At 38.5% G+C, this 27,519-nt stretch overlaps 2 pseudogenes; one reads left to right on the top strand and one right to left on the bottom strand.

Moving 5' to 3' along the window:
• The first annotated feature begins 355 nt into the window (after positions 1–355).
• Positions 356–728, top strand: LOC101562200 (annotated as a pseudogene).
• A 21,698-nt stretch (positions 729–22,426) lies between these two features.
• Positions 22,427–23,583, bottom strand: LOC101561800 (annotated as a pseudogene).
• Between the last annotated feature and the right edge of the window lie 3,936 nt (positions 23,584–27,519).

Here is a 27,519-nt window from a genome sequence, read left to right as displayed (position 1 = left end):
CTCTTCAGTTTACTGCATTATAATGTTCTTATTTGAAGTTATTTTGTTTTTCTGATATGGATACTCACAGGTATAAACTTCCCTTATAGGCCTGCTTTCATTGTGCCTCATAAATTCAGATATGTTGTACAGCCACTATTATTTAATTATAGGAACTGTCTTATTTATTTCTTAATTTGTTCTGTGACCCATTGATTATTCAAGAGTGTATTATTTAATTTCTGTATGTTTGTAGTTTCTGTGCTTTTATTTGCTATTGATTTTTAGTTTCATTGTACTGTGATCTGATAACATGCATGGTAAAATTTTGATTCATTTGGGCACAGTAGAACTCTGAGGTGATCAGAGCCATAGAATGTCAGCAGTCCATTCATCCGTGCATGCCAAATGGATCATGGGGAAGGTCATTGATACAGCAATGCAAAAAACTGCTAAAGTGAGAGTGACCAGCTTTGTTCTGGATCCCTACTTATTAAAGTATTTTAATAAGCAGAAAACCTATTTTGCTCAGAGTGATGCACCATTGGAGATATGGTACAGCTTTACCTGTTCCATGAACAAAGAACATGAAACATGAACTGGCTGAGATCATCTTCAAAGTGGTCAGAATAATAGATCCAATATCAGAAAAATCCTATGCAAGAACCAGTTACCTGGAGAGTCCAATCAGTTCAGAAACCACTCAGCTCAGCAAAACTCTGGAAGAACTCAACATCTCTTCAACATAGGGAAAGGCAGGAAGAAGGAGGCAGGGAAATATTTCTAAATTTAATTACAGACTGTGTCAAATTCTTTTGTGGCATTTATGAAATAGTAAAGGACTTGTTACAATTTTTCATAAAATTTTTGATTCATTTGCATTTATTTAGGCAAGTTTTATTAGCTAGTATGTAGTCTATTTTTGAGAAAGTACCATGTGCTACATGGTACACATAAAAAGAATATGTATTCTGTTGTTAGGTAGAACACTGTAGATATCAATTAACTCCATTTGTTCAAAGTTTTGGTATAATTCTGATATTTTTGTTGATTTTTTTTCACTTAGTTGATGTATTTATGGTAGTGGGCTACTGAGGGCCCCTAGTAGAATTGTATTGATGTTTACTGATCATTTATGTCCACTGTAATGTGTTTTATGAAGTTGAGTACACTGAGGCTTGGTACATATATATTTATAATTGTTCTTTCTTCTTATTCAATACTTCTGTTAATTATTATGTAATGTCCTTCTCGTCTTTTTTGATCAGCTTTGGCTTAAAATCTACTATATCTAAAAATAGGACAACTACTGCTTATTTCAGGTTCCTATTGCATGGAATATTGTTTTCCATTCTTTGATATTTTTTAGTCTATGAATTACTTTTTGTGTTAGGTTTGTTCCTTCTATATAGAACATGTTGAATTTTATTTCTTGATCCATTCTGCTAGTCTTTTGATTGCTGAATTGAGTCCATTCATATTGATGTTTTTTTTTTTTTTTTTTTGGAACCAGGGATTGAACTCAGGCCCTTGCACTTGCCAGGGAAGCACTTATTCCACTGAGCCATCTCCCCGGCCCCCATATTGAAAATTATAATTGATACTTATTCCTATTTTTTTTTACTGTGTATTTGTTGCTGTTTTGCTTTCCCTTCCACTTATTGCTAGATATACCTCATGCATTCATTCCATTTGGTTTTGTTAGCTGTATTGTCTCATTGTAGGATGTTCTTGAGTATTTTTTGGAGGTACTGGCTTTGTGGTTATGAGTTTCTTTAGGTGCTCTTTATCATGGAAATATATATTCATTACTTTTTTTTTTTTTTTTTATTTTGGTACAGGGTCTCACTATGCAGCTCAACTCATGGTGATCCTCCCATTTTCAGGCTCCCCAGCACTCAGATTACAGGCATGCAGCGCCATGCCTGATCTCAGTGGCTGGTTCAGCATGCTCTGGGGGTGGGGCTGGTACAGCATGTGGTGCCTGGAATCGAAACCCAGTCCCTGCTTTTGCCTAAGCAGACACTTAGTTCACTGATCTATCTCATCAGCCCTTCTTCATCAGTTTTAAAAGATCATTTTAGAGGATCAAAATGATCCAAAAATCTTGGTTGGAAGTTTTGTTTTAATGCTTGAAACACTTTGTTCAAAGTTTCTCTTTCCTTTAACCTTTGCTTTTAAGTTTCCATTCTTTATTGAATTTCTGAAATTTTAATTATTTTTTTTTCTGGTCATGTATTTGGAGGTTCTTTATGCCTCATCTGTATGTTGAAGTCTTTTTTTTTTTTTTGTGCCTGGAATGTTTTCTGATATTATTTCTATAAACTGGTTTTTGTTGCCCTTTATGCTATTTTCCTTTTATTTTTTCCTTTTTTCTTTCTTTCTTTCTCTTTGAGACAAGGTTTAACTATATAGTTCAGCCTATCCTTAAACTCACTATGTAGTGCAGACTGGCCTCAAATTGTGATGTGTGTTGATCTTCCTGTCTCAACCTCCAAAGTTCTGGGATTACAGTTGTGCAGCACTGCACATAGCTTTTTCTTTAACTCAGTTACTCTTATATAGTGTTCTTTGATTTGTCTAGTAGCTGTTAGGTCCAGTTTTTATGCACACTTGTTGTTTTTAAAGTATCTTTCATTAATTAGTTATTAGTGATAGCCCTGTGTTTCAGATCTGGCACTCTGTTTTCACATTGGTAGCTTCTGCTGCAATACTTTCAAGAATATTTTTAATCTCCTGGATTTCTGTTTGAAATTTTTATGGATTCTCATTCTTTTCCATGCTGGGCTTCCATGTTTTGCATATCTTTCTTTGGTTCCACTAGATGATTTTTTTCTTTAGTGTCTTTTCTAGATCTGGTGATCATTTATTTCATTTGGTTTACTATTAGACCAAATAATTTTTTATTCTTCTAATTTTCATAGAAGTTTATTATACTATTTTATTTCCTCCATTGATGTCTTTTAGTCATTTATCATGTGAGATTTTCTCCCCCCTCAAAGCCCCTGTGTTGGCTTTGGGGAAATTGGGAATATTCACATGCTTTGTTTTTTTTCAAACTCCTTTTGCTCATGTTCCTATTTTTTGTTTTCTGTGCTGGAGTTTACAGCTTTTTTGGCCACTTTCTGGTTTTCTGAGAATGTACCACGGTATTGTTTATAACCCCCAGGAATCCAGAAAATGGCATAAAGAGAAAACCAAATGACAGAACCAACTATGCCACCTTAGCTATAATAGTAAAGTCAGTGAGAACCATGACACCAAATATCACCTGACAAAACCTAAGAACCACTCATGAATCATCCTTAGCCAGAGCAAAGAAACCTCTGATTTTAGTGGACACTTAGACAAACCAGATAATGTCCTACAGTAATTCAGAATGCTACTTCTTACTAGACGTAGGCAGTGGTACAAAAAGTTCAAGCAAACCACTGGGCTAACTTCTTTCTCTTTCAGATTAATGCCCTCTAAAAGTTACACCCACCAACCTTGCAACCACAGAGTATAGTCCCCATGATCATCATGGCCTGAGCTTAAGTTGCTCAGGATTATCTGTCTAGCTTTCACCCTTTCCAAACCTGTCTCCCAAGGCTTTTGCCTGGTCACTGTCGTTGAATACTTCAGTTCTGTAGTAAAACTCTCCTTCTGGTGTTGGTCTGTTCTCAGTCAGTTCAGTCCTTTGGCTGCCACCTCTGCCATCCTGTGTTGATGAGAACCATTGTGCAGAGTTGGCTAGGATTTGGTAGTTTGCCTGTTCATCTCCCTCACACGGGGTGCATGAAATGACCAGTATTGGGGCAGGGTGGAGCCTTTATCCTCTTCCACTAGGCTCACAGAGCAGGTGGTATGTATGGGTGGTGGGGTGGGGCTGGAGCTCTGCCCTTTCCCACAGGGTGCACAATGTGTCAGGTATTAGCCATGGGGCCTGGACAGGGCCTAGAACTCTGATCTTATCCCTAATTGTTTTGGGAATCTTTAGAGAAATAAAATCAACAGGATACGTGTGTGTGTGTGTGTGTGTGTGTGTGTGCGTGCACGCATGTGTGTGTGCGTGCACCCATATGGAGAAAGATTATTTTCATTTTAAAGAAGTAGGTCTGCAGGTGTAGCTCAGTGGTGAAGCACTTGCACTTGCTGAATGTATGCCAGGCTATTGTCCTGAACTCCAGTAATGCATGCACATGTGTGCACGTCACACACACACACACACACACACATCAACTGGTAAGCTGGGGACTCAAAGAAGGAGTTTTCATTTCAATCTTTTTGCTGAGGGCATCTAATTTTGTTTTTTAATAATGGAGATGGTGGCTTCCTTAAAAAAGACCATTCATCGTGCTACTCTGTATACCCTTCTACCCACTGCCATACTGGTACTCCTATGTACTCAATCAAACATAATTTCAGCCATTAGTGCATTTGGAAAAGAACTCCATAAATATGAAGTGCTAGGTGAAAGTTTTACTCACACTAGTCTCTTTTGTTTCCTAACATTAACACAAAAAGAATATAACTGATGTAAAGATTTTGATTCTTTATCATTCTCTCTTTAAATAAATCTAAACCATGATAGAAAAATAGTTTTTCCTATTGTTTTTCCCTGAAGAGTTGCCTGGGGAGGTGTAATAGCTAACTATGTCAACTTGAGTAAGAAACACACAGCTAAGTTGGTTCAGCATAGTTCTGGGTGTAGAAAATCCATCATAAAAAGGACTGTTGCTAAACTGGTGTAAAAGGGAAACAAAGAAGAAAGGACAGCTTGTTTCTTTAGAGGAGCTCCAGTCTTTACCTTTACCTAAGGTGTCATCACCTGGCTTGGAGCACAGACTGTCCAGCCTTCTTTTATGGACTTCTTCAGACTACAGCACAGAACCTTCAGTCTCCTGGTAGAGATTCACATAGTATACCACACTGAGTTCCAAGCCTTTGACTGCATTCTTCAGATCTTCAGCACACAAATAAACCTTTTGATTTCTTCTATACCTGACTCTGTGGACAGCAACTGTAAGCCAATCTTGAAAATTCTTATATATTTGAATATCTTTTTAAATATATGTTGCATAAAATCTGTTTCTCTAGTAAGAACTGATACAGATTTTGGTACCAGAAATGGAGTTGTGCTGTGACTGTTCCTGACCATGTGGTTCAGGAGGAAAGCTTCAAGGAGTGAACCAAGCCATGCCAAGAGAGAAGCTGTGAGAAGTACAACTATCTATAGTGCCATAGGGATGGAGCCATCCAAATCTTTGGAATTTACATCCTTCTACAGATTGCCTCAGATTCTGGACATGGCACTATAGGACTTAATGTTTGTTCCACTGGATTTTGGACTTGTTTTGGTCCTGCCCTTTTTATAACCCTATTTGTATTATTTTTAAATGGCAATGTTTATCTTGTGCCATTAAATGCTGGAAGCATTTGACTTTCTTTTTATTCATACAGGGACTCATAGCTAAGAGTTCGCATTAAATCTCAGAAAAGACTTAGAATTTTCAGCAATGCTGAATCTGTTAGGACTTCAGGAACACTTAGAGGTGAAATAAATGTTTTTTTGCATGCAATTCATGTAGAGGGATCTGCCTGAATCTTTGGGGATCAGGGGTGAAATGCTATGGCTTGTATTTTGATGTTTCCTCAAAGCCCCATGTAATCGTAGGTGGGGCTTTTTGAAAGTGACTGGATCTAGAGTATGTAATGCTAGGACTAAGAATGTGATGCTGGGATTGATTTATGGTGTGATGCTAGGATTAAGTATGCCCTATCCTGGATATATATAAGAGACACGATGAGGGCTGCCACTTGTTTGCTGCTTGACGCCTTCTGCCTGCCATGAACTATTTCTCTTCTGTGATGCCATCTGCTATTCCAGCCTGTTTTGGAGCCAGCTAACTATAAACAGAAACCTCTGTAATGCCAGGGATATAGCTCAGCAGAATAAATGCCTGCCTGGTTAACACAAGGTCCTGAATTCCTTTAACTTAGGGTATTTGGTATTTTGTCTCAGCAACAATGTAGAAAATGATCAATTAACATTGGCTTAAATCTTATATGAACAGCCTCCTGCATTTTGAAGGAAAAAAAATCATACATATTCTAATATACTGATGTATAAGATAATTTGCATTCCAGAATAGAAAATGCATTCCAAACACTTGAGAATATGGTTGGATAAGGAGGAAAAAAAATAATGCCAGAGAAATATAGTGAAAGGAATAAATCTCTATAGGGAAGAAATTCGCAGTCTGGATCATTCCCTTCTCCTGATATTTCAAGTGTTCTCTAGCACAGCTCTCAGAGAGGGCTGCTGACCAATTTTTGTAGGCCCACTGAAACATGGCCTTCTGATAGCAATAAAAGATTTACAACATACATATAAATAGGTAATGAATATTAGAAGATGGATTTGAATCTAAGTTACTTTCTGTCACCCAGTCATTGTCTAGAACTTAGAACAGACTTCCTTTGACAGCTACTCCCACATACATGATAAAACATGCATCATATTCTTTATTTTAGAAGGTTTTAAAGTCATAAAAATTGAATCTTGTTTATATGAAAAAGTCTATATTAGTCTCAAGTTTGTTTGCATGTTTAGTCATAGTTTATTACTATTTACCTTTGCCTTTAGAAGCATAATTGTTTTGGTTCCTAAAAATGTTCAAAAACTATTTAGTCACTTTCCTTGTTACTGGGACCAATGCTGACACCCACAACTTAGAAGCAGCTTATTTTGGCTCATGCTGCATTGCAGGGTTGGCCAGCTTCAAGAAACAGCATGACAGAGCAGCATGGTGGAGGAAAGCTGCTCATGGCATGGTGAGCAGGGCACACACAGAGTCAAGGGAGGGCACAGCCTTCCAGGTTGTGTCCCCCATGCTCTTGGGGGACATCTATATATTAACCATTACACTGAATTCAAATTGAATTGATAAAAATGATAATGTCAAATAGTCCATGTTGATATTGATAAGATGGTTATATATTAAACAAAAGGAGAAGATAAAATATTTCCTAAGCAGACAAAACCAGCCATTGTGAGTTAATATATCACAATTATCTCTAATGTTGGAGTTAAAGCTCAAAATATATCTTTGAGTAGAAGGCCTTTTTTTGTATTGAATTGACCAATTTACATTTGTTTCTACAGTACAGATTGCTGTAACCAATATGTACCCCTATCTTCTGCAGCAGTTCAGAGTTTTATCCTGGTGGTATTGTAATACCAGGACAGTTTGGCACTGAGGTGTCCCCTATATAGGTGCTTCAGTCTCAATCCTCCATTCTGCCCAGCACTCAAATTCCTTCTTTCTTCCTCTGTCTCTGTCTTTCCCTCTCCCCCCTCCCCTCTCCTCTCTCTCCTCTCTTCTCTGACCTCTCCCTTCTCTCCTCTCCCTCTTCCCTCTCACCTCTCTGTCTGTCTCCTACAGCTTCTGCCAGATCACTTTAATTGTACTTTTTGGAGTATATCAGTAAAGAAGCACCATGTTATTTTAAGTGCAATTTTTATTTTTCTTCATTTTATTTTAGTTTATTAGTACATGTGTACAGCACATATTGTTTACATTCCTCTTTTTTTTTTTGGGAATCAGGAATTGAACTCAGAGCCTCACACTTGCTAGATAGATACAGTGCTGCTGAGTTACATCTTTGGCCCCTACATTTTTATTAGAGTTAGTACATGTATATAACACATCGTAATTTCTTTTTCCATATTTTATGCTCCTCTTCTCTCCATCTCTTGATCCACTTCCTTTTTGACAAATGATCCATCTCCCTACTTCCTATTATCTTTTAATTTGCTTTTTATTTTTCTCTATATTTCTTATATAAAAGAAACCAAGTGATACTTAAGCTTGAGTGTCAAATTTATTTCTCTTAACATCATAGTCTTAAGGTGCATCCATTTCCTACACATGACTCAAGTTTTTCCTTCTTTATAACAAAACAGTACTCTTGGTGTGCCTCCTGTCTCAGCCTCCTTGGTGCTGGTACTATAGGCATGCACCACCATGCCTGGCCTAGTGTATTTTCCTTATCTTGCAGTCTACCATAATAGTCATTTTTTATATTTCATTTTTTATTTTCATTAGTACATGTTTGCAGTATATAAATATATTCATTGTGGGGAGTTGGTACATGTACATAATAGATCTTAAAGCAGTCTTCTTTTGGTTAAAATATGCATATATTGTATCATATTTTTCAAATTTTTATTTTCAGTCTTTTAATAACTTTATGCTTTGAGGGGAAGATTGAAACAGGGTCTTGTTAGGTATATGTAGTTCAGGCTGATTGTGAACTCACTATGTAGCTAGCTTGGCATCAAACTCACAGAGAGCCTCCTTCCTCAGCTCCCTGAGTGATGGGATTACAGGCCTGTGTCACTATGTCTTTATGCTTTACATGTAAGGTTCAGGATCCCAGGATAAAAAAGAGGTAAACCAATTCAGAACATTCATTCTTTCTTTTTCTTTCTTTTCTTTCTTTCTTTCTTTCTTTCTTTCTTTCTTTCTTTCTTTCTTTGCAGAACCGGGGATTGAACTCAGGCCCTTGCGCTTGCCAGGGAAGTGCTTATTCCACTGAGCCATCTCCCCAGTCCCAGAACATTAATTGAAGATAGTTTAATGAAGAAATTCTTCAGTGAGGTGTGGACAGCATTATAGCAGCCAGTAAAAACTGAGTAGAAAGGTCTAGCACTGGAACTTTGACACCCCTACTTTATGCTTTTATGCCATTACTGGAAGCCAGGATCAGCTGTTGCTGGGAGAAGAGGTGCCAGTCAGGAGCTGTGGTCTTGACCAAAGTTAGCATAACTGCTAAAAACTGGCCTCACCAGGAGGGAAACTTGGGGACCAATATTCCTTCTCCTCTTTCCTCTCACCATGTGATCTCCTGCCACTACTTGCTGTCAGCTGATTTTCAGAACAGCAGTTCAAGTGCAAAGAGACTCTGGTGTGCAGAGTACAGAGCTGGGCACTGGGCCAGAGTTGGTGGGGAGGAGCCGCTGCAGGGCAGCAGCTCAGTAATCAGTAATCAGTTCCAACTTTTAGATGGGGCACTGAGTCTACTAAATATGTCCACTGAAAATTGAGTCTACCATTTTACTTTATGTTTCATGTTATCTTCAGAAGTTCCCTTTCTGGCATGTCCTCCAACATGTTATATTTTGAGCCTCAGATTCTAAAGGAGGGAATCTGACTTCTATACAATCCTGAGAAAATAATAGACCACAATATTTTTTCAACTAGGGGATTTTTTGAACTAGGGAAGCTACATCCTTGTGGGTCTGTGAAATTGCTATTTTTTCACACACATGTGTGAGCACACACACAGACACACACATAAAGATATATAGACAACTTCAGAAATGCACTAAATCAGTTTAACAGTCCCTCCTATTTTCTCTCCCAGGCAAACTTCCTCAGCTCTGGTAGAGCCAGATGATTAGTCATAAGACAAATACCCAAGGTAATGTGGCTATAAAACATTTATTGATTTATAGCTTAATCTAGATGCTTAACTGAGCAATTCTGTTAGTGTTTTTTGGGTTGATTGATCTTCTGCAAAAAGACCTTTGCACTTTCCCATGATTTAATGCTTTAAGTACCATGGTGTTGTACCATGATATTTTGCACAGCCAGTCTCCACCCCTTCAAAAGATAGGGCTTCTTATATGTAATGAACCCCCTGGTTCCCGGTCTTTGGAGGTGCATGGTGTGATGATTGCAGACAGGCAGAAAGTGGCCACAGACAGCCTCAGGAGTTGATTTGATGATAGCTAAAGGGAAATTGAAGAGTCTAAGGTTCTAGATAGATATTCTTTGAGCTTCCAGACACTGACGCCCTGCAGAAAGACTGCTTTAAATAGTACTCATGAATAATATTTAATATAAAAAGTGTTGCTGGGGAGATAGCTCAGTAGAATAAGCACTTGCCTGGTAAGTGCAAGGGCCTGAGTTCAATCCCTGGTTCTGCCAAAAAAAATATATATATAAAAAGGCTTAATATACTAATGAAAATATGAAAAGTGTAGTTAATCTGAAGTCAAACAGACCACGTATGGATTTATTCTTTTCTTTTCTCAATAATGCAGGCTGAAATGTCCAGTAACTTTGGTTTGGCCTCTAAGAAGGGATAGATGAGGCTAGGCTCTTGTGGTGTGTGGTCACTCTGAAGTTACAAGGCTGTTATTCCTTTTTGAAACTGACATACAGAGAAGAATCCCACATGGATGTGAAATCTGTGGTGGGGATTGAGAGTAGAACAGAGAATACTACAGTGTTGTATAAAAGGATATGTATTCTAAAAAATCTAAATTTAGATAGCTCTTTTTTTTTTAAAACTAAATCCTTTATTTATTTATTTATTTTTTTGTGTGTGGCCAGCTCAGCCTGCCTGGGGGCGGGACTGGCTGGCATGTGGTGCTGGGGGATTGAACAACAGTCCCTGTGCTTTGCTAAGCTTGTTCTAAGTAGGTGCTTTAGACCACTGAGCCATCTCATCAGCCCCTTAGATAGCTCTTTAAAGATATTGCTCTGAGGGATGGGGATATAGCTAAGAGGCACAAACACTTGTCTGGTATACAGAAGATGCCAAGTTCAATTCCTGGTACAAAATACCCCTGAATGCTAAAGATATTGCTAGGTAAATTTAATAGGCAGCTCTCAACATATAATTTAAATGAATGAAACAAAAAGTGGCATAATCTAGGTGCTAGAATAAGTACTAGAGACATAAAGAGCTCACAGAATAAAGTAGCTACTAGCATGTGTTTAGAAAATCATCACTGATTCATAAGAAAGGCTCCCTGCACCCGCAGGACCTCTCCAGACCAAAACCCTGGCACGTTGCGTGAGTGACACCACCTGCCTGCCCTCGGGACCCATACACCCCTCCAGAGCCCCTTCCCCCAAGCCCGCCAAGTGAATGAGAACTTCTGTGATGCTCTTGGGACCCCCAGATACAGCCCAAGCCTGGATAGTGTATGGGAGAGCTTCTGCGCTCCCCTGTGCCCCCTGGGCCAGGGGTACAACAGAGGGGCATCACAGGTTCATTGTTGTGCCAGAGAGGCACAACAGGTTCACTTCCAAGGGTTACAACAGGAAGGAGCTGAACACAGCAGCTAGACCCAGGCCAGGCATAACTGGATAAACTCAAACTTTATAGATCTGCACCCAAATTTCAATAGGTGCTAAGGTTATGACTGTACCAAAACTCTACACCAAAGGTCAGAGGTCAGTGCTATACGAAATGAAAAAGAGAAGGAGAAAAATGCAATATCAGGCCTGGAGCCCACCCATAACAAGTGCAGAGGACACTAGCTCACCTGAAATGTATGAATTAATATCATCAAAATGAAATAAGCAACAGCAGAAAGGTATAGAGGAACTCAGGACAGAATTAATTCCTGAAATAAAAAAGAAATCTCTGAATTCAGAGCATCTGAATCAAACTCAGAAACATAAGGAGGAAACCCAATCTGAAAAAAACTGCAGTAAAAGAATTAATAACTTCTTCTAAAGAAGACATTGATAAAAAAAATGGAGGAGATTAGAAAAATGACAGATTCCTTGAATGAGCAATACAGAAAAGAAATAGATCACATAAAGCAGAGTCAAAGAGATATAGAGGAAACTAAAATAGCAATGACAAGTGTGCTAAACCATTTGAGTGAAAGTGAAGACAGAGTTTCAGATCTTGAAGATGCTGGTGCAGCTAGTGAAAAGGTAAGAAAAGATCTCTTAAAAACAACTAGGATGCAGGAAAAATAATTGATCACCTGCAAGACGATGCAAAGACGAACAATGTGAGACTAATAGGCATCAATGAGAAAGGAGTCAATACAAATGATATAAAAAATATGGGCAGAAGTAATAGCAGAATACTTTCCAAATATGAGGAAACAATCTGACATTCAGGTAACCAGAGCATACAGAACACCAAATAACTTCAACCCAATTAAAAACACACCGAGACATATAATAGTGAAGATCCCAGAAATCTAGCACAAGAGCAACATACTGAAAGCAGTTAGAGAAAAGAAAGATCAAATTTAAAGGAAAACCCATTGTAATAATGGCAGATTTCTCTTCACAAACCATGCAGGCAAGAAGAGCATGGAGCAGAGTACTTCAAGTCCTCTATGAAAACAAACTCCAGCCCAGGCTCCTATACCCTGAAAAACTCTCTTCCAAGTTGATGGAAAAGTGAAATACTTCCATGACAAAGAACAACTAAAGAATTTCATGATGACAAAGGCAACCCTACACAGACTACTGAAAGATGTTCTAGAGAGGGATCAAAATGATCAGAACTCCATGAACAAGAACAGAAGGAACCCACTAGGAGACTCTCTTCCACCCCCTTGAAACACCCCCACCACTCCACAGCCTCTCCCCAAGCCCACTAAGTGACAACTTCTGCCACGTTCTCAGGATCCCCAGATCCAGCCCTAGCCCAAGCCCGATGAGTGTGTGGGAGAGCTTCCAGGTACCCTGCACCAGCAGGAGCTGTCCAGTCCAAGCCCAGGTGCAGTGTGGGTGAGACCCTTTTCCACCCCTTTGGTTTCCCCCCACCACCACTCCACAGTCCCCCTCACTCGCGCCCAGTGAGGGAACTTCTGCTGCATTCTAGGGACCCCCAGATCCAGCCCTAGCCCAGGCCTGGTGAGTGTGTGGGAGAACTTCCTCTCTCCCCTACTCTCCCTTGTCCCCTTCAACGCAGCTCAGGTCTGGCATACAGGCTGGAGGTGAAACACTGCAGCTGCAGTTCCTGCAGAGAGTGTAGGGGACAGAACCACCCAGCTAATCCAGGAGGAGAACATTTCCCCAGAGGGGCACAAGTTCACTCCTAAGGGTGGCAGCAGGAAGGAGCTGAGCACAGCAGCCAGAGCCAAGCCAGGCACAACTGGATAAATTCAAAATTTGTTGATCTGCACCATAATTTCAGTAGGTGCTATGGTTATAACTGCACCAAAGCTCTACAACAAAAGTCAGAAGACAGTAATATACAAAATGACAATGAGAAGGAGGAAAGTGCAATCTCAGACCCCAAACCCACCATTAACAAGTACAGAGGACACTAACACAGAACAAATTGGGAATCATACATCTGAAATCAATGAATCAAGAGCATCTGAAAAAAAAAAAACAACAATGGTGGAAAGGTATAGAGGAACTCAGATTGGAAATGACAAAAGAAATCCCTAAACTAATAGCATCTGCAGTAAAGAATCAAATGCAGAAACATATGTAGCAAACCCAATACCCACCCAGAACAAGTGCAGAGAACACTAGCTCAGCTGAAATGTAGGGATTAATAGCCTCAATAGTAAATAAGCAACAGCAGAAAGTTATAGAGGAACTCAGAGTGGAACTATTTTCTGAAATAAAAAAATAGTTTTCTGAACTCATAGCATTTGAAGTTAAGAATCAACTACAGAAACATAGGGAGGAAACTCAATCTGAAAAAAACTCTGCAGTAAAAGAATTAATAACTGCTTCTAAAGAAGACATTGATAAAAAATAGAGATTAGAAAAATAACAGATTCCTTGAATGAGCAATACAGGAAAGAAATAAATCACATGAAGCAGCATCAAAGAAACATAGAGGAACTTAAAATCTCAATCACAAGCTTGCAAAATCGTTTGAATGAAAGTGAAGACAGAGTTTCAGATCTTGAAGATGCTGGTACAGCTAGTGAAAAGGTAAGAAAAGATTGCTTAAAAACAACTAGGATGCAGGAAAAAAATAATACATCACTTGCAAGACAATGCAAAGATGAACAATGTGAGACTAATAGGTATCAATGAGAAAGAAGGAGTGAATGATATAAATGATATAAAAAGAATATGGGCAGAAGTAATAGGAGAAAACTCCCCAAATATGAGGAAACAATCTGACCTTCAGGTAACTGAAGCATACAGAATGACAAGCAACCTTAACCCAATTAAAAACACACAGAGACATATAATAGTGAAGATCCCAGAAATCCAGCACAAGAATAATATACTGAAAGTTGCTATAGAAAAGAAGCAAATCACATTCAAAGGAAAACACATCAGAATTACAGCCGACTTCCCTTCACACACCATGAAGGCAAGAAGAGCATGAAGCTGAGCACTTCAAGTACTGTATGAAAACAAATTCCAGCCCAGATTACTATACCCTGAAAAACTCTCTGTCAAGTTGATGGAGAAGTGAAATACTTCCATGACAAAGAACAACTAAAGAATTTCATGATGACAAAGCCAACCCTACACAGGCTACTGAAAGATGTTCTAGAGAGGGACCAAAATGATCAGAACTCCACGAATGAGATCAGAAGCAACCAACTAAATAGGGCAAGAAATTAAACACAGAAGAAAAAGGAGTAAACAACAACAGGTAAATAACATGTCAATCGTAAGTCAATACATCTCAATTTTAACCATCAATGTAAATGGACTCAATTCACCAATTAAGAGAAATAGACTGGCACAGTGGATTAGGAAACAAAATCCAACAAAATGCTGTATACAAGAAACACATTTAACTCATAAAGATATTCATAGGCTAAAAGTCAAAGGATGGAAAATAATAATACATGGCCCAGCAACTCAGAAAAAGGCAGGGGTAGCAATCCTATTCTCATTCTCAACTTCAAACCAAGAATGATCAAGCAAAATAGAGAAGACCACTATAAACTGGTTATGGGGAAAATATAAGAGGAAGAGGTAACACTCATAAATATGTATGCACCAAATATGGGAGCACCCAACTATATAAAGCAAATCTTAATGGACATGAAAAATCTAATATCCAATACCACAATCTTAACAGGAGACCTTAATACACCCTTATCCCAAAAGGATAGGTGAACCAGAAAAAAAATTAGCAAAGAAATAACAGAACTGAACCAGAGCTTGAAACAAATGGACCTGGTGGATATATGCAGGGTGTTCCACACAAACACAGCTGAATACAATTTTTTTTCAGCTGCACATGGGTCATTTTCTAAAATAGACCACATACTGGTCCATAGATCATGCTTAATTATATGCAAGAAAAAAGAAATTATCCTATGTCTATTATCAGACCACAGTGCAATGAAACTGGAAATAAACAACAAAAGAAACCAGAAAAAAACATTAAATACATGGAAATTAAATGACACCCTACTCAGCAACCAATGGGTCACAGATGAAATTAAACAAGAAATTCAACAATATCTACGATTCAATGAAAATTCAAGCACAACTTATCAGAATTTATGGGATGTGATGAAAGCCATTCTCAGAGGGAAATTCATAGCTGCGAACTCACACATTAGGAAAACAGAACAGGAACAAATAAACACCCTAATGCTGCACCTCCAGCACCTAGAAAAGGAAGAGCAAACCAAACCCAGAGCCCAAAGACAAGAAGAAATCATAAAGATTAGGGCAGAAATTAATTCAATTGAGATGAAGAAAACAGTTCACAGAATTAACGAAACAAAAAACTGGTTCTTTGAAAGATTAAATAAAATCGATAAGCCTATAGCTAACTTCATCAAAAAGAGGACAGAAAAAATTCAAATACAAGCAATAAGGAATGAAAAGGGTGTAATCACCACAGACCCAGCAGAAATTCAGAAGATTAGCAATACCTACTTTGAGAATATTTACTCTCACTGAATAGAAGACAAAAACAAAATGGACAGATTCCTAGAAGGTACAAATTACCAAATCTGAATCAACAATAACCACTCTCAATAACCCAATAACAGCCAATGAAATATGAAATGTAACACCTAATGACAAAGAAAAGTCCAGGTTCTGATGGATTCGCAGCTGAATTCTACAAGAAATTTACAGAAAATGTCCCTATACTCCCAAACTCTTCCATGAAATTGAAAAGGAAGCAATCCTCTCAAAATCATTCCTGGAGGCAAGTATTATAGTGATACCAAAGCCAAGGAAAGACACAACTAAAAAAGAGCACTGCAGGCCAATCTCCCTCATGAACACAGATGCCAAAATCCTCAATAAAATACTAGCAAATAGAATACAGCAAATCATCAAGAAGATCATACACCATGACTAGGTAGGATTCATTCCCATGATGCCAGGATGCTTCAATATTTGAAAATCTATAAATGTAATACACCATATCAATAGAGTGAACAGTAAAACCCACATGATCATCTCCATTGATGCAGAAAAGGCTTTTGACAAAGTCCAACACTCATCCATGTTCAAAGTCCCACAGAAAATTGGAATTAATGGCCTCTACTTCAATCTGGTAAAAGCCATTTATGAAAACCCAATGGCTAACATAATTCTAAATGGGAAAAAACTGAAATATTTATTTATTTATTTATTTTATTTTATTTTTTGGTGGAACCGGGGATTGAACTTAGACCCTTGTGCTTGCCAGGGAATCACTTATTCTACTGAGCCATCTCCCATGCCCTAAAACTGAAATCTTTTACTCTTAGATCTGGTACAAGACAAGGATGTCCTCTATCACCACTCCTATTTAATATTGTTCTGGAATCAATCATCAGGTAGAGCGGTTAGATAAGAGAGATAAATAAAAGGAATAATGGGGAAAAATAATTTAAATTTTCATTATTTGCAGATGACATGATAATTTACTTTGAAGACCCAGAAATCTCCACCAAGAATTGATACACCAATTCAGTAGCATAGCAGGATACAAAGTCAATACCCAAAAGTCAATAGCATTCCTCTACACAGATAACAAACACACAGAAGGGAAATTAGAGAAATAATTCCTTTTATAATAGCACTTAGGAAAATGAAATACCTTGGAATTAATCTAACTAAAGAAGTCAAAGATCTTTCCAAGGAAAATTACAGTACTCTTAAAAAAGAGATCATAGAGAATTTCAGAAAATGGGAAGATATTCCCTCCTCCTGGATAGGAAGAACCAACATTGTGAAGATGGCCATACTCCCAAAATTGCTGTACAGATTTAATGCAATCCCTATCAGACTACCACCAACATACCTCACAGACCTAGAGAAATTGTTCCTAAAATTTATTTGGAACCAGAAAAAGACCTAGAATAGCAAAGGCAGTCCTGGGCAACAAAAACAAGGCAAGAGACATTACAATTCCTGACTTGAAATTATACTACAAGGCTACTGTGATAAAATCGGCATGGTACTGGCAATGAAATAGACCTGGGGATCAATGGAATATATTAGAAGTCGCTGAAGCCTCTACAAACACACTCAGCCACCTATTTTCTTTTTCCTTGTGGCAAGATTTTGTTTAAATAAATTTTGGAAGAAACAATATGGTAGAAAACCTCAGGTAATTGAGTAGAGAAAAGTAGAGAAAATAATAATTGAGTAGAGAAAATAATTGAATAGAGAAAAGCAAGCTGATACAATAAATAGGGTTGGGTCTTTGTTTGGTCTGTTTTTGTTTTTTGTTTTTCAGTGTTCCAGGCTATAGATCTCTGCTTTATCCTAATTGTGTTGGTAAAATGAGAAAATTATATGGATTTGTCCAAATTTATAAAGTTGAACACCAAAGAGAGTGAATTTTACTTTATATAAATAAAAAAAATTAACAATGATCATTTATATTGTCATCGAAGTGTCAGATGATACAGAAGAGAAAGCCTAAGGATCCTTTCCACAGGTGGGCATATGGCATGAGACCTGACCCCACAGTGTCCCCACCTGGCCTCTTACTGAGTGTCCCTTCAGAATATTTCCTGTTAACACACAAGAATTCATACAGAGATTTTATTCCTGCAGAAACAAGATGATATTGTATCCACAGCTCTGCGACTTCTTTTTTGTATGATGTTGTGAAGGCCTTGAGACAAATCAACGTTAATTCCACAGCACAGGTTGATGTCATTTGAAAGCACCACACCATTTGCATAATGCACAAATGATTCTGGCAGCTACATGCCCTACGTCTCGAATGAAAGTAGACTGAGTCCAAGCCAAATCAGACAGCAACCCTAAGGGCAATGTGTAACTACCTATCTCCTCCTTTTATTAGATCCTCCCTAGGAGCAACAGGTGATCTGTTACAGGAACCAAACACAACCTGCCCCCACATGCAGACTTCAGGGTGTCTATGAGGGCCTGTGAGTACCTTTGGGAAGCCTAGTTAGTCATCAGCAGGGCTGGCTGTGTGCAGGGTGCACAGAGCTGATGCCAGTTTTCCAAGGTAAGAGAGAAATTTGATGTACAAGGCAGAATATCTTAAGGGTGCTCTCTGGAACTCAAAGTGTGCTCTCTTTGCCTCCAGACAACTCAAGCCAGCCAAACCTGCCTTGAAGGCATTTGGAGCAAAAACAAAAGCAAAAACAAAAACCCTTCTTTGCCTCCATACAGACTAATTATATCCTTGGATCCCAAGTTATATCCTTGGATCCCAACTCCCAGCTCTGTCAAGTGGGTGAACTTGAACAGGTCACATGACCTCCAGCTGTTGGGCTCTGTGGGCTCTTGGCAGCCATGAGGCACTGTCTGTGAGCATGCTTGGGAGTTGGAGGCAGCCCAGCAGCAAGCAGGAGGTTATTGCTGTCCTGTTAGTGTTTCCTGGTCAAGCCACTGCCCTCAGGTCTGAGAAAGATAAGATCCATGTCTTGGGGGGCTGTTTCTGAAGGGCTACTAATCAATCTGCCCTTTCCCCAAAGGTCAGCCCCAACACATGGAAACCTACTGTGGGATCTTGGCTAGCATGGCCATACAGAACTGATTTTGTTCTGTATACCTTTCAAGGGGGCTGGCTGTCTCTCTGCTCTGCTAAGACTCTTGTGCTTCTAAAAAGGGACTCAGATTCCAGAGCCACTAGGGAGAGTCGGCCTTGTGTCCATCAGGGTCCTGGAGCCCAAGTTTTCTCCGGATCACTTAACAGCTCCCCAAATGATGAACGACCAGGTGGCATGGCCAAGAGACTGGCCTCCTCAGCTCAGTCAGCCCTTGCTAAGCAAGTGTTGCTTGTGCCTCTGCATGCTCCAAACCACACAGCCAGCTGCCTGAGACCTTCTACAACTCAGTGAGGTGACTAGTCAGGCAGTGGTAAACAGTATTCCTGCCAATATTTAAAGCAGATCATTTCTTCCAGCCTAACACCCCTTGAACTCTCGCAGTGGTGAACTATTTGTTGATCCCACCACTCAGGGAGGCTGAGGAAGGTGAGCCTGTGCCGGTTCCTGCCTGGATGCATCTCTTGGCTGGTGTGTGTGGTCTTTGACAATCATGCATCTCTGCATTGTTTTCACATAGGACTTTTAATTTGTAGAAATAAGACCATGGTCAGGGAAGTTTTCAAAGTGTGACAGTCTGCTAAAAGTTCTACAACAGCCACCTATCTTTGACAAAGGGGCCAAACATACTCACTGGAAGAAAGATAGCCTCTTTAACAAATGGTGCTGGAAAAACTAGCTTTCTACATACTGAAAACTAAAACTTGACCCAGGTTTATCACCATGCACTAAGCTAAAGTCAAAATGGATTAAAGATCTAAACGTTAAAGCAGAAACACTAAATCTCCTGGAAGAGAAAGAAGAGGGAGCTCTTGAAGACAGGGGTAGGCAAAGAGTTCATGAACAAAAATCAATTCGCACAGGAAACAGTTGAAAGAATTAACAACTGGGACCTGCTCTTACTGAGAAGTATTTTCACGTCAAAAGAAATTACCAACAAAGTGAAAAGACAACCCACAAATATGGAAAATATCTTGAAAAATAAGTACTCAGACAAAGGTCTACTCTCTAGAATTTATAAAGAATGGAAAAACTCTAAGGCCCTAAAATTTAAAGACCCAGTCTAGAAATGGGCATCCAAGATGAACACACACTTCTCAGAGGACAAAATTGAAGAAGCGAATAAATATATGAAGAAATGCTCCACATCACTAGCCATCTGTGAAAGGCAAATTAAAACAACACCAAGATACCATCTGTCCCCAGAAAGAATGGCTACCATAAACAAATCAACCAACAACAAATGTTGGAGAGGCAGTGGGGAAAAGGGAACTCTTCTCCACTGCTGGTGGGAATGTAGACTCATTTAACTATTACAGAAATCAGTTTGGCAATTCCTTAAAAAACTATGACTGGAAATCCCATACAAGCCAGCTATCCCTCTACTGGGAATTTTCCCAGAGGAACTGAAAACGTCATATCATAGTGAGATATGTATACCTATGTTCATATCAGTACAATTTTTTTTTTTTTTGGCAGAACTGGGGATTTAACTCAGACCCTTGCGCTTGCCAGGGAAGCACTTATTCCACTGAGCCATCTCCCCGGCCCCTCTATCAGTACAATTTGTGATATCCAAAACTTGGAAACAACCAAGATGCCTGTCACATGAGGAATGGATGAAAAAGATATGGTATTTTTATACAATGGAGTATTACTCAGCTATAAAGAATGATAAACTCAAAGCCTTTATATTGAAGTGGATGCCACTTGAAGATATACTCATAAGTGAAATAAACCAGACACACATGTGTAAATATCATATAGTCTCCCTAGTATAAGAACTCCAAAGATGAAATACAAATAGAAAGGTGAAACACAATCATGCCAATTCAAATATTGTAGGTACTTGAATTCAGCAAACTAACCCAATATAGTTCAATAGTCCATAATAGTAGTGGGTTATCAGCACAACTGGCAATTGTCAGAAGTTGTTGACTTGAGCCTTTTCAGCTCAGCATATTAAAATGGCATTACTTTGTATACCTCATGGTTATACTTCTCTGCTGGATGGTTAAGACTAAGTTAAAGCAAGACCTATATAGGTAAAAATGTAACTTTTGCATCTGACAAAGTCAGTCATATCCCCTCAGGATTTACCATGAAACCATGTACAGCACCTTGTAGATCTTTTGTCAGTGTCAGCCATCTGGATGAGTCACAGCCACTGCTTAAGCAATTTACAGAGCAATTTCTGAGACACGTTTTTAGAGAAGATTTAGAACATTTTGCAGTTTGTAAAAGTTTAATAAACTCTAGCATTTCCTTCCAACCCCTCTTTTTATTGTTAAGATGGAATAATCAAGTTTTTCATAGTGACCTTCAGGGACTTAAGAGATATCCTTTGGAGAACTAATGTAATTGAATAATAACATATATGTACTTACATGCATAATATGTGTGGTGGCACTTTCCCACAATGCTGTGGTTACTAAAATTGATTTTAGTTAAAAAAAGAAAAGTCTCCCCATTCTCCTTTTGGAATTATAGAATGAAAGTTATATAAAGGGAAATTGGCTTGGTAGTAGGGGTAATTGTACTTAGTAAAGCTCTGGAAAGTTTTTTGGAGATTCAGCTATTGTGTTTCTCATTCATACTTTTTAAAAAATGTTTCTATTTTAATCATATTTAAGTTACCATTAAATGCTGAACTGACAATCTATACAATATAAAAATATACACATTAAATCATGTTGACTTCATCAATTCTCAAAATAAAAAATATTCATCATTTTAATACAAGCACAGTAAAGGACTCATATGGCTTGAACTTAATATAGGTATCTGCCATCAACAGAAATGTTACATTCTCCACCTCCCACTGGGGAAAGTGAGCTTTTGCAAGTACAGCAGAAACTCACAGTGACATACAGACCTGCCACTCTTAGATGAATGAACAGCCCCCACTTTTATCAATGACAATATGGTTCAGAGTCACATAGTGTTTGTTAAAATTCCAAGTTGCACATGATTTCATTAAACTCTGTGCCCCAGTAAAAATTGTGACACATTTCAGGTATCTGACAAAACAGATGATAAAAAAGGTACATGATTCTATTAGCAAAGATTAGTTACTACTGTTGGTAGTTTAGATGGAAGATGATGGCTGCAGTACAATGAAAACCATACTACAAAAAACAATAGGTTTTCAATACAGAACAGATTATACAAGTAGAAAGGAAACTGAACAAAATACAAACCCTAGCAAAGATTATCAACTTTACCTATTATTTCTCTTAGCCCTTGTTAAAATATCCTGAGTAAAATTCAGACATTATAAATAATGTTGGTTATAGACAACTTCTTTAAAAATGATGATAAATGTCAATGTACCATGTTTTTAAATTTACAACAGTCAGATATGTTAAAGCTAATTCTTTAGCCCATCACAATATAACATTAAGGAATACTTAGATTGAATCTGAAAGTTTTTATCTGCTTAGCTTTTGTTAGCATTTTGGCAAAGCAAGTAATACATACATGGATTCATTGTAAAAAATCATAAAAATATATATAAAATTTACAGTAATTTCAATCCACCCTGGGTCTACCTACATATCTGCAAAGCCTCCCCAGTCAGGTGTGCTTCTGAATAACAGGAAGAATATCAGTCCTCCAGCCAGAACAGCCCTATCTCTGTACCAAAGAGGCTCTCACTTCTGTGATATCCCTCCTGGGAAGAGGACAGGAGCCAGGGCCTCTCAAGTGGCATTCCCCACATGTTCAAAATGTAACTAACTTATTAGCATCAGAAGATTTGGTTGATAGGGGAATCTCACTGGTCCAGTTTGTAGCCATTGAAGGTGGGGTCCCTCTGGATTTTTCTAATATTCTTTGAAGGCATTCTTTGAAGGTTATTGAGTCTCGCTTGGAAACCTCTTCTCCCCAGATGTGACATAAGAGGGAAATATCCAGTTAAGATACTTTTAAAGACAGGGTCTGGCAAGTTCTTGTCCAGCACAGTAAGATTTTCCTTCTCCAACCAGGGCACAACACCCATGTTGCACACTGTATCTGGTTCCTTCTTGTAGAACCATTCTGCTCATCATTGCCTGTCTTCCTTCATCATTGGTAAACAAACCAGCATCCATGCTTCCAAGACTGCTGGAATCACTTCCACTCATGAGCTCATATGAGACCTTTTGCTCTTTGTAATCCATCTTGTCTTTATTGATCTCGTTCATTTCCTCTTTCTAAAACTATGCCTTCATGTTGTATCTTGTCCTTGTCTGATTATTTTCAACTTCCTTCTCTTCATTTTGTTCTTGCTAAATTCTTGATACTCGTAGGCTCTGTCGTTGTCCATGTCCTGATCTCTACAACCCTCAGGAGGCTGGGTCATTGTCCGCTTGTTGGAGACATCCTGTTGGACATCTACTGCCATGCACTCTGCCTTTCTCCTCTTGTGAAGAGCTCTGGTCCCCAGGTTGTCAACAGCAAAGTCAGACTCCTGCCATAGAAGTCTCTTCTCTTGGTCATTATTTAGGTTTGAGGTTGACCTGTGCTTGGTCACTAACATTTGGTTGCCAGAATCACTGTGATCTTTATTTATTGTTATTGTGACTGTCTCTATAGCTCTTGCTTGGTTCTTCTAAACTAGAATCAGAGCCTTCACTTAGGTATTACCAAGTCTCCCATGGGTGGTGGCCACTGCATGATGTCTTTTTCCTCCCACTTCTTTTCTGGGCCTGGCATTTCAGAAGACAGGACAGACTTCAAGAGTGGTCCCCAGCTTCAGCAAACCCACCTAGGGCCTGATCAGAGCTCTCCTCCAGGGCTGAGACCAGGTCATGAAATAGCTCCTCCATAGTTCTACTGAAATGCCAGCTATTTCCAGCAGCTGGAGATCTGATCAACTGGTGCCTGGTGGCCCCAAACATTAGCAGCACCAAGGATCCTGGTTGGGAGTCTCAGGCCTGAGAACAGATTTCAATTACTACAGCCCTGGGGACTTCCAAAGAGCAGTTCTTCATACTTCTTTTTTTTTTTTTTTTTAATTTTATTTATTTATGTATGTGTGGCCAGCTCAGCCCACCAGGGGGCAGGGCTGGCTGGCATGTGGTGCTGGGGGATTGAACCGTGGTCCCTGTGTTTTGCTAAGCTTGTTCTAAGTAGGTGCTTTAGACCACTGAGCCATCTCACCAGCCCCTCTTCATACTTCTTAACAAATGAGTTTGTGACTGCCTAATAAAGAACAATATTAATGGAAAAATCTCAGACTAAGAAAGGGCCTTCTTGCTGTCTATCTCCTTACTACTGGAAAGTAGTCCTTCTGCAAACATCACATCCTCTTACTCGACTCACTGTAGTTAAACTATATCTATTCTACTATTAAATGGTGGCATATTAGGTTAGATTATTAGAGACAGGTTTAAATTATAGAGCTATCTCCTAAATGTACCTGTTCTCTCAACCCTCAAGAAAGATAATTGACTAAAAAGAAACACAGGGCAGTAACCAAGATTCAATAGAGGTTGCAAAGTTATAATAACTAACCTTTGGCAAAGCAGCTACTTTCTTAAAGCTCTGTAATACTGATCATTGTTCACAGTTACATGTGAGCAAATAATATTACAATTCCCATTTTACAAGTGAGGAAACAGACATGGTACTCTGGAAACTTCCTCAACATCGCCTGACTTATCTAAAGGATTTAAAGCTAGAAGGTCTCAAGTCCACAGTCTAACCACTAAGACATATATGGTTTTTTTGTGTGAGAAAAAAGTACATCAAAGCTTATAATTTTCTGCATATAAATGTTACAAAGCACAGAATGAGCTGAAGAGCCTGACAATAATTTATTATTTCATCTTGGTTACTGTACCATCATGATAGGCAGAATTTTAAATTAAGTAGGTTAGCCTTTAGGATAATTTGCAGTACTTCAGATAAAAAAGAGGTGAAAGTATGGGTAATGCTTAGTAAAATGCATACAAATAGCATTGCTTCATCTAAGAAAAAGTTATTTTTGTTTGCATACTTGCATTTTAAGACAACAGAAACAGCAAATTTTAGAAAATTGTTATCTTTGAAAATTCTCTTATTGTTCATTAAAACTTAAATCTGTAAGTTCTTAAGGATGCTAGGTGTTGTGCAAATGTAAACTCTAGGATTTTGCATGTTTTAGCTCAGTTTATGACATTGGTTATTATACAAAGAACAGTATAATGGTTACTCTGTGGAAACACAGAAATAGTGGTTACAAATAGGTTTGGGAAACAATATGGCTAGTGTAGAATGCAAATGGAAGGTCAAGCATTACATGTCAGGAGAAATTATTTGAGTTCTACATACAGTGATGGACATTCTGACTTAATGTCTTTTCTTTTTTTTACCACTTTATTTTTTTACATTGAACCTGCTGTTTGGAAGCATAACTGATACATGTGTCTAACTGAAAAGTCACAGTTAGTTTAAAAGTGTGATGATAGGTCCAGGGAGATGGCTCAGTGGAATAAATGCTTCCCTGGCAAGGGCAAGGGCCTGAGTTCAATCCCCGGTTCTGAAAAAAAAAAAAAAGTGTGACAATATAGAGGCCCAGGGGGATAGCTCCATAGAATGAGTATTTGCCTGACAAGCACAAGGTCCTGAGTTCAATCCCTATTACCACACACACACACACACACACACACACACAGTGTGATGATGTAGGAAGACACTTGCAGGATTCCTTCTCCAATAAATGTGAAGTAATTAGACTCTACTAGATATAGGGAACAGAGGCTCACTCAAGTTAGTAAAATAAATTAGAAAATAATAAATATATGAAAAAACTGTGTTTTGAATGATACACATGAACAAAAAGGAATCTGAGCTAAGGTCTTACCTGCAACACTAAGACTTGGATGTTCTGGTTACTCAGTTACTGTCAGAAGCCTCTTGAGCCCCCACCACTATGGTGACTCAGTCCTTCTTTGTCCTGTTATGTTCTGTTCCTTGTCCTCTCTCCAGCCTACTAGTCTCCTCCCTCATTGTGTCTCCTTTCTGTAACTTCAGCTTACAATTGCTGTGTGTTTATGACCCACGATAGTCCTGACACCCCATTTCTCCTCTAGGTGTTTTTTCTTCCTCCCAGCTTCTATGCCACCTACCCTCAACTGATTAATTTTTGTATTTTTCTTCCTTTTGAACATTTACTGGATGCAAGAAGCCTGATACTGTTTGTCACTATCTGTTCTAGCTCCATGAATGTCCTCAGAATTCCTGGCTTTTGTGGGCCTTTATCTTGCATGTCCACAGTTCAAAGTCATAGGCTGCTGTGTTTGGTGGCTGTTGGGAAGGGCTCGTGGTCCTATCTCAGATCATGGCACCCTGGAGCTCTCTCCTCAGGAGGGACAGTGAATATGGTTGACTTAGAGCTCTAAATTTTTTCCTGCATTTTTTTTTTCCACCTAGCCTAGATACCTGGAGAAACATTTTCCTAGAGGAAGGAAGAAATGCCCAATATTTCTCATTTGGGTGGTTCTTATAGACATTCAGACTTCCCAGAAGACTATATATTGCTAGATTTTTTTTTTCAAATGTCTTGTGCAACTTTCCTCAGTGCTGGAGGATTCTTTCTGGAGTTTATAAGGTTAATAACATTTTCATTATATTGTTAAGATAGTATAATCTTATGATTGTGCTTAAGTGTGCTGATATTTTCAGTGATGATACATAGAAATGGTGATTAAAATGGCTAGAGGCTGTGCATACTGGTCTGTGCTACTAATCCTAGCTTTCACTTTGTTATATAGTAAGTTCAAGGCCAACCTGAATTACATCTGAACTACATTGTGAGACTCTCTCTCAAATAGAAAAAACCCACCCTCAACAACAATGTCAAACTCCACCAAATGATCAATGTTTTAAATTACAAAATCTTGAGGGCTGGTGAGATAACTCAGTGGACTAAGTACCTGCTTTGGCAAGCTCAGGAACAGGGTTCAGTGCTGGTCCCACGTACTACACTGGCCCCAACATCAGCTGTGCTGAGCCAGTGACCAAGTCTGGGCATGGTGGTGCTCACCTGTAATGCTAGAGCTGGGGAGGGTGAAAACAGGAGGATCACTATGACTCTGACCGGCACAGTGAGACCCTGTACCAAATACATAAAAATGAGAACTAACTAACTAAATAAATAAAATCTTGCACAAGTAACAGATCCCACTCAAAATACAAGCTAGACTGGTAGAGGTTGTTATAGCAGGGTCTTAAAAGTTCATTATGCATTTCAGATTCTCCATTACAACTAAGCTTCCAGAAACTGCCCTTTTTAAATTTCAGTTTAGTGTCTAAGAAAAATACCTACTTACCTGGAAAGGCTAAAATAGATTTACTTCTTCTTTTATTGATATATCTGTAAAGGGGCCCAATTTCTTCATATATTTAGCCTTTGGAGCATAATTTTGTTATAAGGCATATAACTGTGGGAGTATTTCTTTAGACTATTCCTATTAACATAATACTAATTATAATTGTATAAGTTTTATATTATTAAGCAATGATTACTTAACAGGAAAAATCATAATAATAAAGTATTGAGTTTAAATATTAATTGAGTGCTTATAAAAATTTTCAACACTCACTGGTTTTCAGTGTACAAAGTCTAAAAAAGAACTGTAGAAATAAATTCATAAATGAATTCCAATGAAAATACTAATAGCACTCTACAAAATAGATAATATTTACATCAATTATCACACCTAATGTGATCTGCACAAATAACATCATGTTCCATACACATGCATTGCTCACACTGATAGGACAAGTCTTTTGCTTTCCTGGCCTGTTTATAGGACATACTTAACACCTCACTGGTCTTGCTGTTTTGTCAG

This window comes from Octodon degus, unplaced genomic scaffold (assembly GCF_000260255.1).
Source record: "Octodon degus isolate 3935 unplaced genomic scaffold, OctDeg1.0 scaffold00305, whole genome shotgun sequence".
Lineage (NCBI taxonomy): Eukaryota > Metazoa > Chordata > Mammalia > Rodentia > Octodontidae > Octodon > Octodon degus.
The sequence above is the reverse complement of the archived record's forward strand: the minus strand, read 5'-3'. Positions and strand labels throughout refer to the sequence as shown.